Here is a 14,528-nt window from a genome sequence, read left to right on the forward strand (position 1 = left end):
GCCAATACCACAACTCCTGTTGAGCCTGGTAGTGACCCCTATCAGTCCCAGTACCCAGGAACACCACTGTGTCTTCCTCACTGTCCTCCCAGATTCTCCTTTACTCTGTATTGTAGAGAGATCACGGCATATGATGAGTCAGCCAGCTCTCTGAAGAGGTCCTCCCAGTATATGAAACAATAGACCCACAGACACACAATCTCCTGGTAGAGTCCAGATTCAGAAAACTTGGCAGCAACTTCATATTCATCTTTCTCATAGTGCCACACAGGATACAGAATCAGAAAGACAAGTTGGGAAACTAAGCCCAAAGGGTAGTACCATAATAGATTGGATTCTGATTTAGCAAATATTCATGCTCCTCTCCCTGTTGAGGGAGTCGACATCCCTGCCCAGTGACTGAGACCGTGTGACTTACTTTGATCATTGGAATGCCTGCAGATGTAAGGTGAGCAGTAGTTCTCAATGGGCTGTGTGCTTGCCTCTCTCTTATGCTCCTCTGATCCACCATGAGGAGAACGTGCTCTGGGGGTGGCTGGCTCCAAGAGAAGGTGGAAAACTGTGGAGCAGACCCAAGCCCAAAGCTTGGAGACAAGCCCTGGCTGACCTACAGCCTGAAACTCATCCAACCGGCCTAACTACAGGCCTGTAAGTGAGAGAAGATGCTTGCTGCTGTAAGCCACTGGGTTTTAGAATTGTTTGTTATGCAACGTTGTTTTGATAGTTGCTGACTAATTCATATATTAAGTCATTTAATTGCCACAACATCGTGTGAAGTGGGTGATGTTACTATCGCCACTCTACAAAGGAGGAAACCATATACTGGGGGAGAGCAGTATTTACTAAACTACGTTCCAGTGGATCATGGCCAGCTTCAAGGTTATGCAATCTGTACAGTCACGCAGAGCATCACACTGAGAAAAGCTCTGCCCTTGGTCTAGTATTCTGTTGTTGACTTCTTCAAATTCTTAAAAGTTTCATCTTTGAACTTGTGTTTTGTATGTGAAGTCCAAGGGAACAATGAGTATGCACATCAGCAAAGGAAATATCCACAAAATGGGTATCCATCCCACTCCTTGCCCCTTCGTTTGCACGTAGCATTCCTGATGCCCCATGAACATAGAATCTGGTGGACTCACAGTGCGTGGCAGCTCAGCAAGGTGCAAAGAGTACCTAAGTACAGGGTAATCATTTTTCATCTATATCTAAGTAAGTTGGGATTCTGGCAGCCCCGAAAGGTCTTGCTTTCTGTTTGAATCAGAACTTGTTTTAAACACAGAAAAAAGGCAATAATGTTCTAAGAAACACAGTCAAGAAACCCTGTCTTGTCCTTTTTTATTCATGCTACTTCCCTGTATCAGCCAGCCACTTATGCTAAAAATGATGAAGTAAAAGCAGAGGGAAGGACTGGGCGACCCATACATTGTTTTCCTTTTAGTTTCTCCTTACTCAGCTCTAAGCCTAAGGTGGAGAGCATTGGTGGAATGTGATTTACCAAGTGAAATAAAAACCCTCAGATAAATTTTGTGCAGCATTTTCACTGTTCTGGTAAGAACAAAAAAAATGAATGCGTGTAGGAACTATGAATTATGAATTATGCAATTTTGAAAATTCCACATAAAATTTAAATGCTCTTGTATTTTATTCCTGTGCTACACAATACATAGACGAATGGCAAGATTCAAACGAACAATTTACAGTTGTTTTTGGTTTTGTTTTTTGCCATTTTCACCATTTTTAAGTATACAGGTTGCACAAAAATGCGAATATACTTAACACTATCAAACTATACTTAAAAACGGTTCACATGGTAAATTTTATGTTATGTGTATTTTACCACAATTAAAAAAAAATCAATTCCCACCAAGACTCCATGCAATGTAGACCCTGCTGATGTCTGGAAACACACCTCCTTTTTCCCTGTCCCTTGCTCTCTCTCTGCTGCAGCCACACTGGCCTCCTTGCTGTTTGTTTGGCATGTTTGGCATGTCACTGAACATGCCAAACTCATGCTTCCTACCTCAGGACCTTTGCCCATGCTCTTTCCTCTGCCTGGAATAGTTTTCATGGCCAAATCCTTCTTTCCAACAAGAACACAACAATTTACAGTTTTACCTTTACTAAGAACAATAGCAAATAGCAAATAAAAAACTATCATGACAAGTCAATAGAGAGACCACAGAAGAAAGGGAAAATGCTTTATACTTAAGCACATTTAATAACATGTTTTTTCCTACTTTTTGAACAAGGGGCTCATGTTTTCATTTTGGCTTGGGCCCTGCAAATTATGTAGTCAATCCTATGTGGAATAATAGCTCAGTGAGACTGTAAAAAATATTATGAATGGAAGATTTTAAAAGACTCTACAATTGCACTATTCACTACAAACAAAGCCACTAGTCACATGTGGCTATTTCAATTCAAATTTAAATTAAGGAAAATTAAAAATTCAATTCCTCAGTTGCACTTTAAATGTTCGAAAGCCACAGATGGCTAATGGCTACTATATTGGACACCACAGAAATAGAACACTTCTATCACTATAGAAAATTCTATGGGGCAGTGCTGTTCTATAGTTTAAATAATTTGGAAAATGCTGAGTTCAACAACATTAGTTAGATTTCTTTAATCCAGAATTTTTCTGAACCTTAGATATACTGAAATGAATCTCCAGGCAGGAGATATAGCATGAAGTACTTCCAAACGTGTTTAATCAAAGTTTACTTTTCTGAAAAACAGTGAACCTCTGGTTTAGAGCTTTCATTTTAAAAAAGGAAAAAAAATAAGGATTTGAAATATAAAAGATGATATACAAGTTATTAATGGGTTGAAAGACAGTTTGAATAGGGGGGTGAGAATCTTATTTTATAGAACTGATGCTCCCCGGAACTAGTTCAGTAAAATCCTTCTCTGGAGAACAATTTAGATTACCGTGTTGCCTATTAACTCCCTTGAATTAATTTCTTGTAAAAAAATATTGGTTCCAATATTTTTGGAGCTACAATATACATAACAGCATAGATACATTTCAAAAACATTATAGTAAGTAAAAGAAATAAGACAAAAAATACTATATACTGTATGATTTAATTTATATGACATTCTAGAAAACACAAAACTATAGGGATAGAAACCAGATCAGGTACTGTGGTGGAGGAAAAGATTGAATATAAAGGGGAGCTTTTCAGGATGGTAATATGCAGCCATCAAAAAAACCGAAATCTTGCCATTTGCAGCAACATGGATGGAACTAGAGGGTATTACGCTAAGCGAAATAAGTCAAACAGAGAAAGACATGTATCATATGATCTCACTGATATGAAGAATTCTTAATCTCAGGAAACAAACTGAGGGTTGCTGAGTGGTGGGGGGTGGGAGGGATGGGGTGGCTGGGTGATGGACATTGGGGAGGGTATGTGCTATGGTGAGCGCTGTGAATTGTGTAAGACTGATGAATCACAGACCTGTACCCCTGAAACAAATAATACACTATATATTAAAGAGAGAGAGAGAGAAGATAGTAGGAAGGGAAAAACGAAGGGGGGAAAATCGGAGGGGGAGATGAAGCATGAGAGACTATGGACTCTGAGAAACAAACTGAGGGTTCTAGAGGGGAGGGGAGTGGGGGATGGGTATTAAAGAGGGCACGATGTATTGAATGGCACACTGGGTCTTATATGCAAACAATGAATCGTGGAATACTACATCAAAAACTAATGGTGGGCTGTGGGCCTGGCTGCGCTCCGTCCGCTCCGTCGCCTTCTTCCCTAAGCGCTGCCAGGCCGGCCGCCATGGCAAACGTGGCCGACACCAAGCTATACGACATCCTGGGCGTCCCGCCCGGCGCCAGCGAGAACGAGCTGAAGAAGGCATACAGAAAGTTAGCCAAGGAATACCATCCTGATAAGAATCCAAATGCTGGTGACAAATTCAAAGAAATCAGTTTTGCATATGAAGTACTGTCAAATCCTGAGAAGCGTGAATTATATGACAGATATGGAGAACAAGGTCTTCGGGAAGGTAGCGGTGGAGGTGGTGGCATGGATGATATTTTCTCTCACATTTTTGGTGGGGGATTGTTCGGCTTCATGGGCAATCAGAGTAGAAGTCGAAATGGCAGAAGAAGAGGAGAAGACATGATGCATCCACTTAAAGTGTCTTTGGAAGATCTGTATAATGGCAAGACAACCAAACTACAACTTAGCAAGAATGTACTCTGTAGTGCATGCAGTGGCCAAGGTGGAAAGTCTGGAGCTGTTCAGAAGTGTAGTGCTTGTCGGGGTCGAGGTGTACGCATCATGATCAGACAGCTGGCTCCAGGAATGGTACAACAGATGCAGTCTGTGTGTTCTGACTGTAATGGAGAAGGAGAGGTAATTAATGAAAAGGACCGCTGTAAAAAATGTGAGGGGAAGAAGGTGATTAAAGAAGTCAAGATTCTTGAAGTCCACGTAGACAAAGGCATGAAACATGGACAGAGAATTACATTCACTGGGGAAGCAGATCAGGCCTCAGGAGTGGAACCAGGAGACATTGTTCTTTTGCTACAAGAGAAGGAACATGAGGTGTTCCAGAGAAATGGGAATGACTTGCACATGACATATAAGATAGGACTTGTTGAAGCTCTATGTGGATTTCAGTTCACATTTAAGCACCCTGATGGACCTCAGACTGTGGTGAAATACCCCCCCGGAAAAGTAATTGAACCAGGATGTGTCCGTGTAGTTCGAGGGGAAGGAATGCCACAGTATCATAATCCCTTTGAAAAAGGTGATCTCTACATAAAGTTTGATGTGCAGTTTCCTGAAAACAACTGGATCAACCCAGACAAGCTTTCTGAGCTAGAAGATCTTCTGCCATCTAGACCAGAAGTTCCAAACATAATTGGAGACACAGAGGAGGTAGAGCTTCAAGAATTTGATAGCACTCGGGGCTCGGGAGGTGGTCAGAGGCGTGAAGCCTATAACGATAGCTCTGATGAAGAAAGCAGCAGCCATCATGGGCCAGGAGTTCAATGTGCCCATCAGTAAACTCTGCAGACAGATTGCACAGGTGGATTTTCTTTCCACGTTTGCCCGGTTTGCTTTCAGTGATCCAGCTGGAGTGTCTGGTCAGTCCAGATGAACTGATGGACATCTGTTGGTCTATGTGTAACTTTTAAAATTGGTATAGTATCTACAGAGTGTATTATTTAAACTAACCACAAAGCTTTACATCTTCATTTTGACTGTTCTGTAGCAGAATAAAGCACTTGAAAGGAAACAAGACTCCCTTTCACACATGGGTTATAAGTTTCAGTCCTGGTATCTGTGCTTGATTTTTATCAGTTTTGTGTAGATTTTATGTTTCATATTTTAAATCCAAATCCCACATTGTAAAGTTTGTGTACAATTTGTCCTGAAGTTTTGTGTTTGGCTGCACCTGCGCAAGCTGCTACAAATAGAATAAAGAATTTCATAGCCTGTATCTTTTTTTTTTAAAGATTTTATTTATTTATTTGAGAGAGAGAGAGAATGAGAGATAGAGAGCACGAGAGGGAAGAGGGTCAGAGGGAGAAGCAGACTCCCCGCCGAGCAGGGAGCCCGATGCGGGACTCGATCCTGGGACCCCAGGATCATGACCCGAGCCGAAGGCAGTCGCTTAACCAACTGAGCCACCCAGGCGCCCCTGTATCTATCATTTAGATGCATGGAAAAATGGGCTTTGCACACAATGGGTTTGGAGCTGACTGGGAACAATGGAAAAAAAAAACATTAGCTGTGGTTGTAAAGTCCTCCCCCCCCTTTTTTTTTACCATCTTGTGAAAGGTTTCTGAAACTCGATAATAAAAAGCAGTTGGTATAAATTATTCTTTGTGTCACATTTTTAGAAGGAAGAACATACTTTGAACTGTAAAATGTATCCTTAAACTGGAGAATGTATCCTTCATTCTGGTTCTTAAGCAGCCCTTAAAAAACCCATTGGCCTGAAGCCTATGCCTCAGGTACGTGCCCATTTTATAGTTTTAAAAGGCAAAAAGAAAGTTTGATATGTTGGTAGAAACAGGCTTTATTGGCTTCAATTGATGCTTTGTACAGTCAAGGACATCAGAGTTATGTAACTCATAAGTTATGATCCTGAGCGTTGGGGCCAGGTTAATCTAGCCTCTGTATCTCCCCACCACCACCCCCTTTTAAAAAATAAGGTAACAGCAAATCAATATTAGAACCATGTCTGCATAGAACCTGTTAAAATGCTCTGTTTTCATTAAATGTTAAGTTAAAGAAAAAAAAAACTAATGGTGTATGGTGATTAACATAACATAATACAATAAAATTTAAAAAACTATTCCATACCTTCATTGTAGGACTAATTATATGATTTTATATGTTGGCAAAAACTTTTAATCAAATTACACACCTGAAAGGAGCAATTACACTGATGTAAGTTATTATCACAATGAATCTGACTTAAGAAAATATTCTGTGTGTATTTCTATCACTGTAATATATTTCAAAAAATTCTGACACACTTCATAAGCCATCTTGGAAGTACAGAAGCTGATGGATTTGTCAAACTAATTTTAAAATTCTGAGAAATTATTTTCTTAATTTTTTATTTTAATTCCAGTTAGTTAATATACAGTGTAATATTAGTATAATATTAGTTTCAGGTGCACGATATAGTGATTCAACACTTCCATTCATCACCAGTGCTCATCACAAGTGCACTCCTTACTCCCCACCACCTCTGGTAACACCCCCATCCCTCCCCTCCCCTCCCTTCCCCTCTGGTAACCATCAGTTTGTTCTCTATAGTTAAGAGTCTGTTTCTCGGTTTGTCTCTCTCTCCCTCTCCCTTTTTTTTCCCTTTGCTCAAATAAACAAATGTTTATATGTGAAACAAATAAATTCCACATATGAGTGAAATCATATGGTATTTGTCCTTAAATGCTGAGAGATTCTTGAGCCGCTTATATATGGTTATGTCTCGGGGTGGAGAAGGGGATGGGGTGGAAAGAGAACAGCAGCTGAGAGTGAAAGAGGACCAGGCGTAAAGAAGGGAACATTGGAGAGGAAGCAAGGATTTGGGTTTTGATGTACTCTATTCTCTCCCCTACACAGCCCTGGGTGCACTGCATGTCTTGTCCCTGTGCCATCATTGAAACTTAAAAAAAAAAAAAAAAAGCAGGTGATTGGGGATAGAAAGCAGGTAACAGCAGGTGCAGATAGACTGGCTGAGCCTTATATATTTCCTCCTTTCTACGCCTTCTAGATCTCAAGTACTACATGGTTATAGTTAAAGAAGGATGTTTTAAAAGGGGCAGTCCAGAGCAGAGATTCTAATTTAAGACTTTGTAACCTGAGGCCTATGTACACCCCAATACCCTTGCCCCTACTCTCCCCAAGGAGAAGAACTCATCAGCAGGGACTCTTTCATCCATTCCTTTCAGAATCATAATAATATAGGCAACCCTTTGTAGAAAGGTCTGGCAGTTTCCTATAAACACACCTACAGTATAATCAAGCACTTCCACTCCTAGATATTTATCTAAGAGAAATGAAAACATATGTCCACAAATGCACTTGTAAAAGAATGTTTGTAATAGTCTAAAACTAAAAACATTCTGGTGTTCATTAGTATGAGAATGGTTAAACAAAATGTAGTACATCTATACAATGATGTGCCAGTCAGCAATAAAAAGAAATGAAATGCTACATGCAATCCTATGGATGGAACTAAAAAAATATGCTGAATAAAGGAAGTGTTAGCAAAAAGAAAAAAATGTACTTATTCAATACAAACCTTACCAAAATACCATTGACATTTTTCACAGAGCTGGAACAAACGATCCTAAAATTTGTATGGAACCAGAAAAGACCCCAAATAACCAGGGGAATGTTGAAAAAGAAAAGCAAAGCTGGGGGCATCACAATGCCTGACTTCAAGCTATATTACAAAGCTGTGATCATTAAGACAACATGGTACTGGCACGAAAACAGACATCATAGATCAATGAAACAGGATAGAGAGCCCAGCAATGGACCCTCAACTCTATGGTCAACTAATCTTCGATAAAGGAGGAAAGAATATCCAATGGAAAAAAAGACAGTCTTTTCAAAATGGTGCTGGGAAAATTGAACAACCACATGCAGAAGAATGAAACTGGACCATTCTCTTACACCATACACAAAGATAAACTCAAAATGGATGAAAGACCTAAATGTGAGACAGGAATCCATCAAAATCCTATAGGAGAACACAGGCAGCAACCTCTTTAACCTCAGCTGCAGCAACTTCTTGCAAGACATATCTCTAAAGGCAAGGGAAACAAAACCAAGAATGAACTATTGGGACTTCATCAAGATAAGAAGCTTCCGCATGGCAAAGGAAACAGTCAACAAAACTAGAAGGCAACCTATGGAATGGGAGAAGATATTTGCAAATGACATTATGGATAAAGGGCTGGTATCTAAGATCTATAAAGAACTTATCAAACTCAACACCCAAAAAACAAATAGTCCAGTCAATAAATGGGCTGAAGACATGAAGAGACACTTCTCCAAAGAAGACATACAAATGGCCAACAGACACATGAAAAAATGCTCCACATCACTTGCCATCAGGGAAATACAAATCAAAACCACAATGAGATACCACCTTATACCAGTTAGAATGTCTAAAATTAACAAGACATGGAACAACAAATGTTGGCAAGGATGTAGAGAAAGGGGAACCCTCTTACACTGTTGGGGGAAATGCAAACTGGCACAACCACTATGGAAAACAATATGGAGGTTCCTCAAGAAGTTAAAAATAGAGCTACCCTATGACCCAGCAATTGCATTACTAGGTATTTATCCCAATGATACAGATGTAGTGAAGAGAAGGGGCACATACACCCCAATGTTCATAGCAGCAATGTCCACAATAGCCAAACTGTAGAAGGAGCTGAGATATCAAATGAATGGATAAAGAAGATGTGGTTCACATATACAATGGAATATTACTAAGCCATCAGAAAGGATGAATACCTACCATTTACATCGACATGAATGGAACTGGAGGGTACTTTGTTAAGTGAAATAAGTCAATCAGAGAAAGACAATTATCATACGGTTTTACTCATATGTGGAATATAAGAAATAGTGCAGAGGATCATAGGGGAAGGGAGGGAAAACTGAATTGGAAGAAATCAAAGAGAGAGACAAACCATGACTCTTGACTTCGGGAAACAAACTGAGAGTGTGGACAGGGAGGTGGGTGGGGGGATGGGGTAACTGGGGTGATGGGCATTAAGGAGGGCACGTGATGTGATGAGTACTGGGTGTTACATGCAACTAATGAATCATTGAACACTACATCAGAAACTAATGATGTACTATATTTTGGCTAATTGAATTTAAATTTTAAAAATGTATTTACCATCTGATAGCCATTTTGTAAAGTTCTAGATCAAGCAAAACTAAATTATGACAAAAAAAAATCAGAACAGTGGTTGCCTTTGGGGTGGTAATGGAGAATTGATCGGGAAGGAGCAAGAGAGAATCTTTGGGGGTGACAGAATTGTTCTTTATCTTGATAGTGGTTTGGGTTACATAGGTGTATGCATGTCAACAACCATAGACTGATAAAGTAAAACTTGTGCATTTTACTCTATGTAAACTTTTAAGACTATAAGCAAAATGTTAAACTCTAGTTGCTTATGTGCATGCTGAACTGTTGTGGATCAATTACACAGTTTTCTACAATACTTTAAAATGCTTAAAAGTTGAGGTAGACAGATAAGTGACAAAGCAAATATACAAAAAGTTAACAAGTGTAGAATCTATGTGGCAGATACATAGATGTTCAATATAAAATTCTTTGAAGTTTTCTTAGATTTGAAAATTTTTCTTATTAAAAAAAATCAGGAAAATTGGATATTTAACATGCAAAAACAAGGGAAGAAAGAGGAAATCAGTGCACTTTCACTTCCGGTACTGACACATTAGGTCATTTGGACCAACCCTGAGGTTGGCTGAGAACAACTAGAGAATTGGTACAGCATATTTTTTTAAAATTCCGCTTGAAGGCATCACAGAGCTAACACATCACTGAAGACATAGGAAAAGAAGGAATTCCTGAGAGGTTGGTTAGTCCAGCATACAGAGGCACTTCTAATCCTAAAAACATATGCAAATCGTAATAGAGGTCTTTGAGATGCTTAGAAGCTGGGAAGATTTTTTACATTCTCATGGTTCTAGAAGGCTGAAAATGATAGCCCAGAGGCCAGCAAGTGGGTTTATTAAGTCTTAACATTTAGAATTGGAATCCAAAGAGTAACACTTAAAAGTAAGTGTACCAGAAATAAATAGGTCTTTGCAAAAAATGAAGTCCAGGTTAAAATCATCTCAGTTCCTGAGATTGCATAAAGATGAAATGGGATTTCTATTCCCCCTAACCACCTAACAGAAGAAAACAAACATAATCTCTTTAAAGGGAGGCCATATATACTAGTTCTCATATTATTTGTACAGTTTTTCATTCATATATATGTAAATGATTATATTTTTTTCACTCATACATATATGACTCTCTGCTACTCAATGAAAATTAACTAGGGATTTCTACTTTTTGGTCAAAGTGTAGTAACAGGAACTGAATTTACCCTGTTATATGAAACAATAACAACAACAGAAATGGGCAAAATATATGAAGTACCGGTTTTCAAGATCGAGGACATGAGGCAATGAGGAACAGTGATCGCCAAGAGACAAGGAACAAATGAGGAGAAACCTATAACTGCCTCAGCCTACTGTCTTGGCAGAGTTTCCAGACTGCAGCCAGACAGGAGAACGTAAGCAGAGCCCAGCAAACAGGCTCTAAATGGAAGTATACTATTTGTCTTAGTCCATTCAGTCTGCTATAACCGAATACCACAGACTGGGTGATTTATAAACAACTGAAATGTATTTCTCACAGTGCTAGGAGCTGGGAAGTCCAAGATCAGGGCACCAGCAGATTCAGTGCCTACTTCCTAGTTCATAGATGGCTATCTTTACACTCTGTCCTTTCATGGCTGAAAGAGCAAATGAGGTCTCGGGAGTCTCTTTAATAAGGGCACTAATCCCTTATAAGGGCACTAATCTTTTGTGACTTAATCATCTCCCAAAGTCCCACCTTCAAATATCACCACATTGGGGATTAGGTTTCAACATATGAATTCTGGGGGGACTAACATTCCATCTATAGCACTATTGTAAGGTTCTTATACTGTGCAAGTAGGATGATGCCACTTAAGTTAGACTGATAAGGTAAAGATATATGCTGTAAACACTAAACCAACCATGACCAGGACATAACAAGTTATAATTAATATGCCAACAAAGGGGGTAACATGGATAACTTAATCTAAAAGAAGGCAGAAAAAAAGGAATATGGGAAGGAAGAACAGATGGGACAATAATCATATTAAATATAATGCTCTAACCACATTAATTAAAAGGTAAAGATTGTCAGATTCAGATTGGGGGGGGACCCAAGAAAACAAACAAAAAAACCACAACCTGATTAGTTGTTGCCTATAAGAAACATACTTTTTTTTTATTTGCTCAGTATTTACTGAAGAAAAATGAAGAATTCCACCGTCAATATGCAGAGGTTATTGTCCTTCTTCAATGTGGTCTCTTCTCTCCCTTTATTTGTGGGGTTTATTCTGTATTCTTTAAACTAAAGATACTTTATTTTCTTTAAACTAAAGACACTTTAAACTAAGATAGGTTAAAAGTAAAAGGATGGGAAAAGATATACCAACATAACAAAAATCAAAGTAAAACTGGAGTATATATCATTAGCAGACAAAACAGACTTTAGAGCAAACAATATTGTCAACAATGAGGAAGGTCACTTAATGATGATAATGGAGACAATTTATTAAGAGGGCATAACAATGCCCTTACACACTTACATAGCTATTAACAGAGCCTCAAAATACAGAAAGCAAAAGTTGGTAGAATCTTGAGGAGAAATAGGAAAGTTCACAGTTATAATCAGATATTTAATATCCCTCTCTAAATAACTGATAGAACAAATAGAGAAAGATCAGTATGAATATAGAAGATTAGATAAACACTATCAATTCGACCTAATTAACATTTATAGAACACTTTATTTGACACAGCAGAATAAGTATTTTCAAGTATGATCTCTGATCATAATGGAATTAAATTAGAACAGAAGTAGTTCTAGAAAATGCCCAAATATTTATCAAAGAACCAAACACTTCTAAATAACCCATGGTCAAAGAAGAAATCAAAAGGGAAATGAGAAGGTATTTTGAAGTGATGAAAATTAAAATGCAGCAAAAAAACAACAACAACACTGTAATGGAATGTCAGAAAGAATTACTTAGAGGGAAATTTGTAGTACTGAAGGACTATAATAGAAAGGACAAAAAGGTCTTAAAACAATGATATCTGCTACTTTAAGAAACTGAAAAATAATAACAATAATAAGAGTAAATGAAACACAAAATAAACAGAAGAAAAAAACAGAAGGCAACAAAAAAACTTCAAACTGGAAATCAGAGTAATAGTAAACAGGAAACCAATAGAGAAATTAAATGAAATGAAAAACTTGTTTTAAGATGTGGTGGACAGACTTTAAGGTGACCCCATGACCTCTGCCCGCTGTTTTCATGCCCTTTTCTATCTCCTCCCCTTGAGCTGATTGGGACCTGTGGCTCTTCTAACCAATAGTATATGGCAATGGTAATGGGATGTCACTCCTGTGATTTTTATATGTCAAAATTGTTGGGCTATGACTCTCATGATTCTGTTACATTGACATTATATTACTGCATCTTGCTAGTGGACTTGCTTTCTTTTTACCTTGCTGGAATTCAAGACTCAAGATGTTTGGAGGCCTAAGTGGCAAGAAGCTGAGGTCATCTTTGAGGAGCTGAGGGTGGCCTCTCATTGGCAACCAGAAAGAGTCTTGGTTCCTTTGTTTCACAGCTGCAAGGAAATAAATTCTGCTAACAACCTAAGTGAGCTTGAAAGAGGACCCTTCCCAAATTAAGCCTCCAGATGAGAACCCAGCCCTGGCCAATGGACTGAATGAAGCCTTAAAGAGGATTCAGCTAAATCATTTCAAAATTGCTAATCTAGAGAAACTGTGCAGTAATAAAGGCTCATTTTTTGAAGCCCCTGAATCTGTGGTAATTTGTTATGTGCAGCCTAGAAAATTAATATATTAAATAAAAATAAAATTGATAGATCTCTAGCCAGCATAATCAAAAATTCAAAAAGAACATACAAATTATAAAATCAAAAATGAGAGAGGTAACATTAATACCAATTCTACACGTATTTAAAGAATAACAAAGGAATTAAAACAATTATATGACAATAAATTCAATAACTTAGATAAAATGAAGAAATTTTCTTGAAAGACACAAGATACCAAGCTCTTTTAAGAAGAAAAGGATACTCTGAATAGTCCAATGTCTATTAAAAAAATTTCCTTTGTAGCTAAAAGCCTTTCCATGAATCAAACTATTACTGAACCCCAAGTTCAACTGCCTGTCCAAGCTTGAAAGGCCAATACTCAAGAGACTAGTTTTGACTGGAAAGGAATTTGAGCTTTATTCAGGAGGCTGGCCTCATGGGGAGAAGGCAGATTCTTGTCCAAAAGGCAACTCCCAAGTTTCTGCCTGGCCCAAGGATTTTTTTTTTTAATTTTATTGTATTATGTTAATCACCATACATTACATCATTTGTTTTTGATGTAGTGTTCTATGATTCATTGTTTGCGTATAACACCCAGTGCACCATTCAATACATGCTCTCTTTAATACCCATCACCAGGCTAACCCATCCCGCCATCCCCCTCCCCTCTAGAACACAAGGATTTTAAAAGGAGTTTAAGGCAGTTAATCATTAAAGGAGTGCAGTGGTCTGCAACATTTCTTGATTACATGCAGACTTGATGGTGCCAACTACAAATATTATTTCAGTGCTCAGGGGGGTTTTGCAAGAAGGTCAAGTTCTTGTTTCATGATATGGAGTATTCTTTCTGCAAATGAGGGCAAGCTCTACAGGTCTACTATACAAAGGGAGGTTAGTAAAATCATCTGTATGACCTTAAAAAAAGGAAAAAAGTTTTGCTAAAAAAAAAATTGCTATGCTAATCAAAAGGCTGAGGCAGCTTCAAACAGACTTGCTAGCCTCTGCAGCCTGGGAAAGTTCTGGTCCTTCACTCTTCATGGCTAGTGGTTTGTCTGCTACGGATCCAACAACTTAGGTCAGCAAGTAATGAGTGTGTTATCTTGAAGCAAGTTAACCTTCAGACCATTTGGAGTGCTGTTACAAAACTCCAGGCCCCAATTACTATGGTGACTTTGGTGAATTCTACCAAATATTGAAGGAAGAAATAGTACCAATTCTACAGAAACTCTTACAGAAATTTTAGGAGGAGGGAATGCTTCCCAACTTACTCTATGAGGTCAGCATTACTTAGATTTCAAAATCAGACAAAAGATATTGTAAGGAACTACAAACCAATAT

At 38.4% G+C, this 14,528-nt stretch overlaps 1 pseudogene; it reads left to right on the forward strand.

The window, feature by feature from the left end:
• The first annotated feature begins 3,729 nt into the window (after positions 1–3,729).
• Positions 3,730–5,427, forward strand: LOC114214862 (dnaJ homolog subfamily A member 2 pseudogene; annotated as a pseudogene).
• Positions 5,428–14,528: the final 9,101 nt, after the last annotated feature.

Source organism: Eumetopias jubatus, unplaced genomic scaffold (assembly GCF_037043125.1).
Source record: "Eumetopias jubatus isolate StellerSeaLion01/CBP00866 unplaced genomic scaffold, mEumJub1_p1.0 scaffold_8, whole genome shotgun sequence".
Lineage (NCBI taxonomy): Eukaryota > Metazoa > Chordata > Mammalia > Carnivora > Otariidae > Eumetopias > Eumetopias jubatus.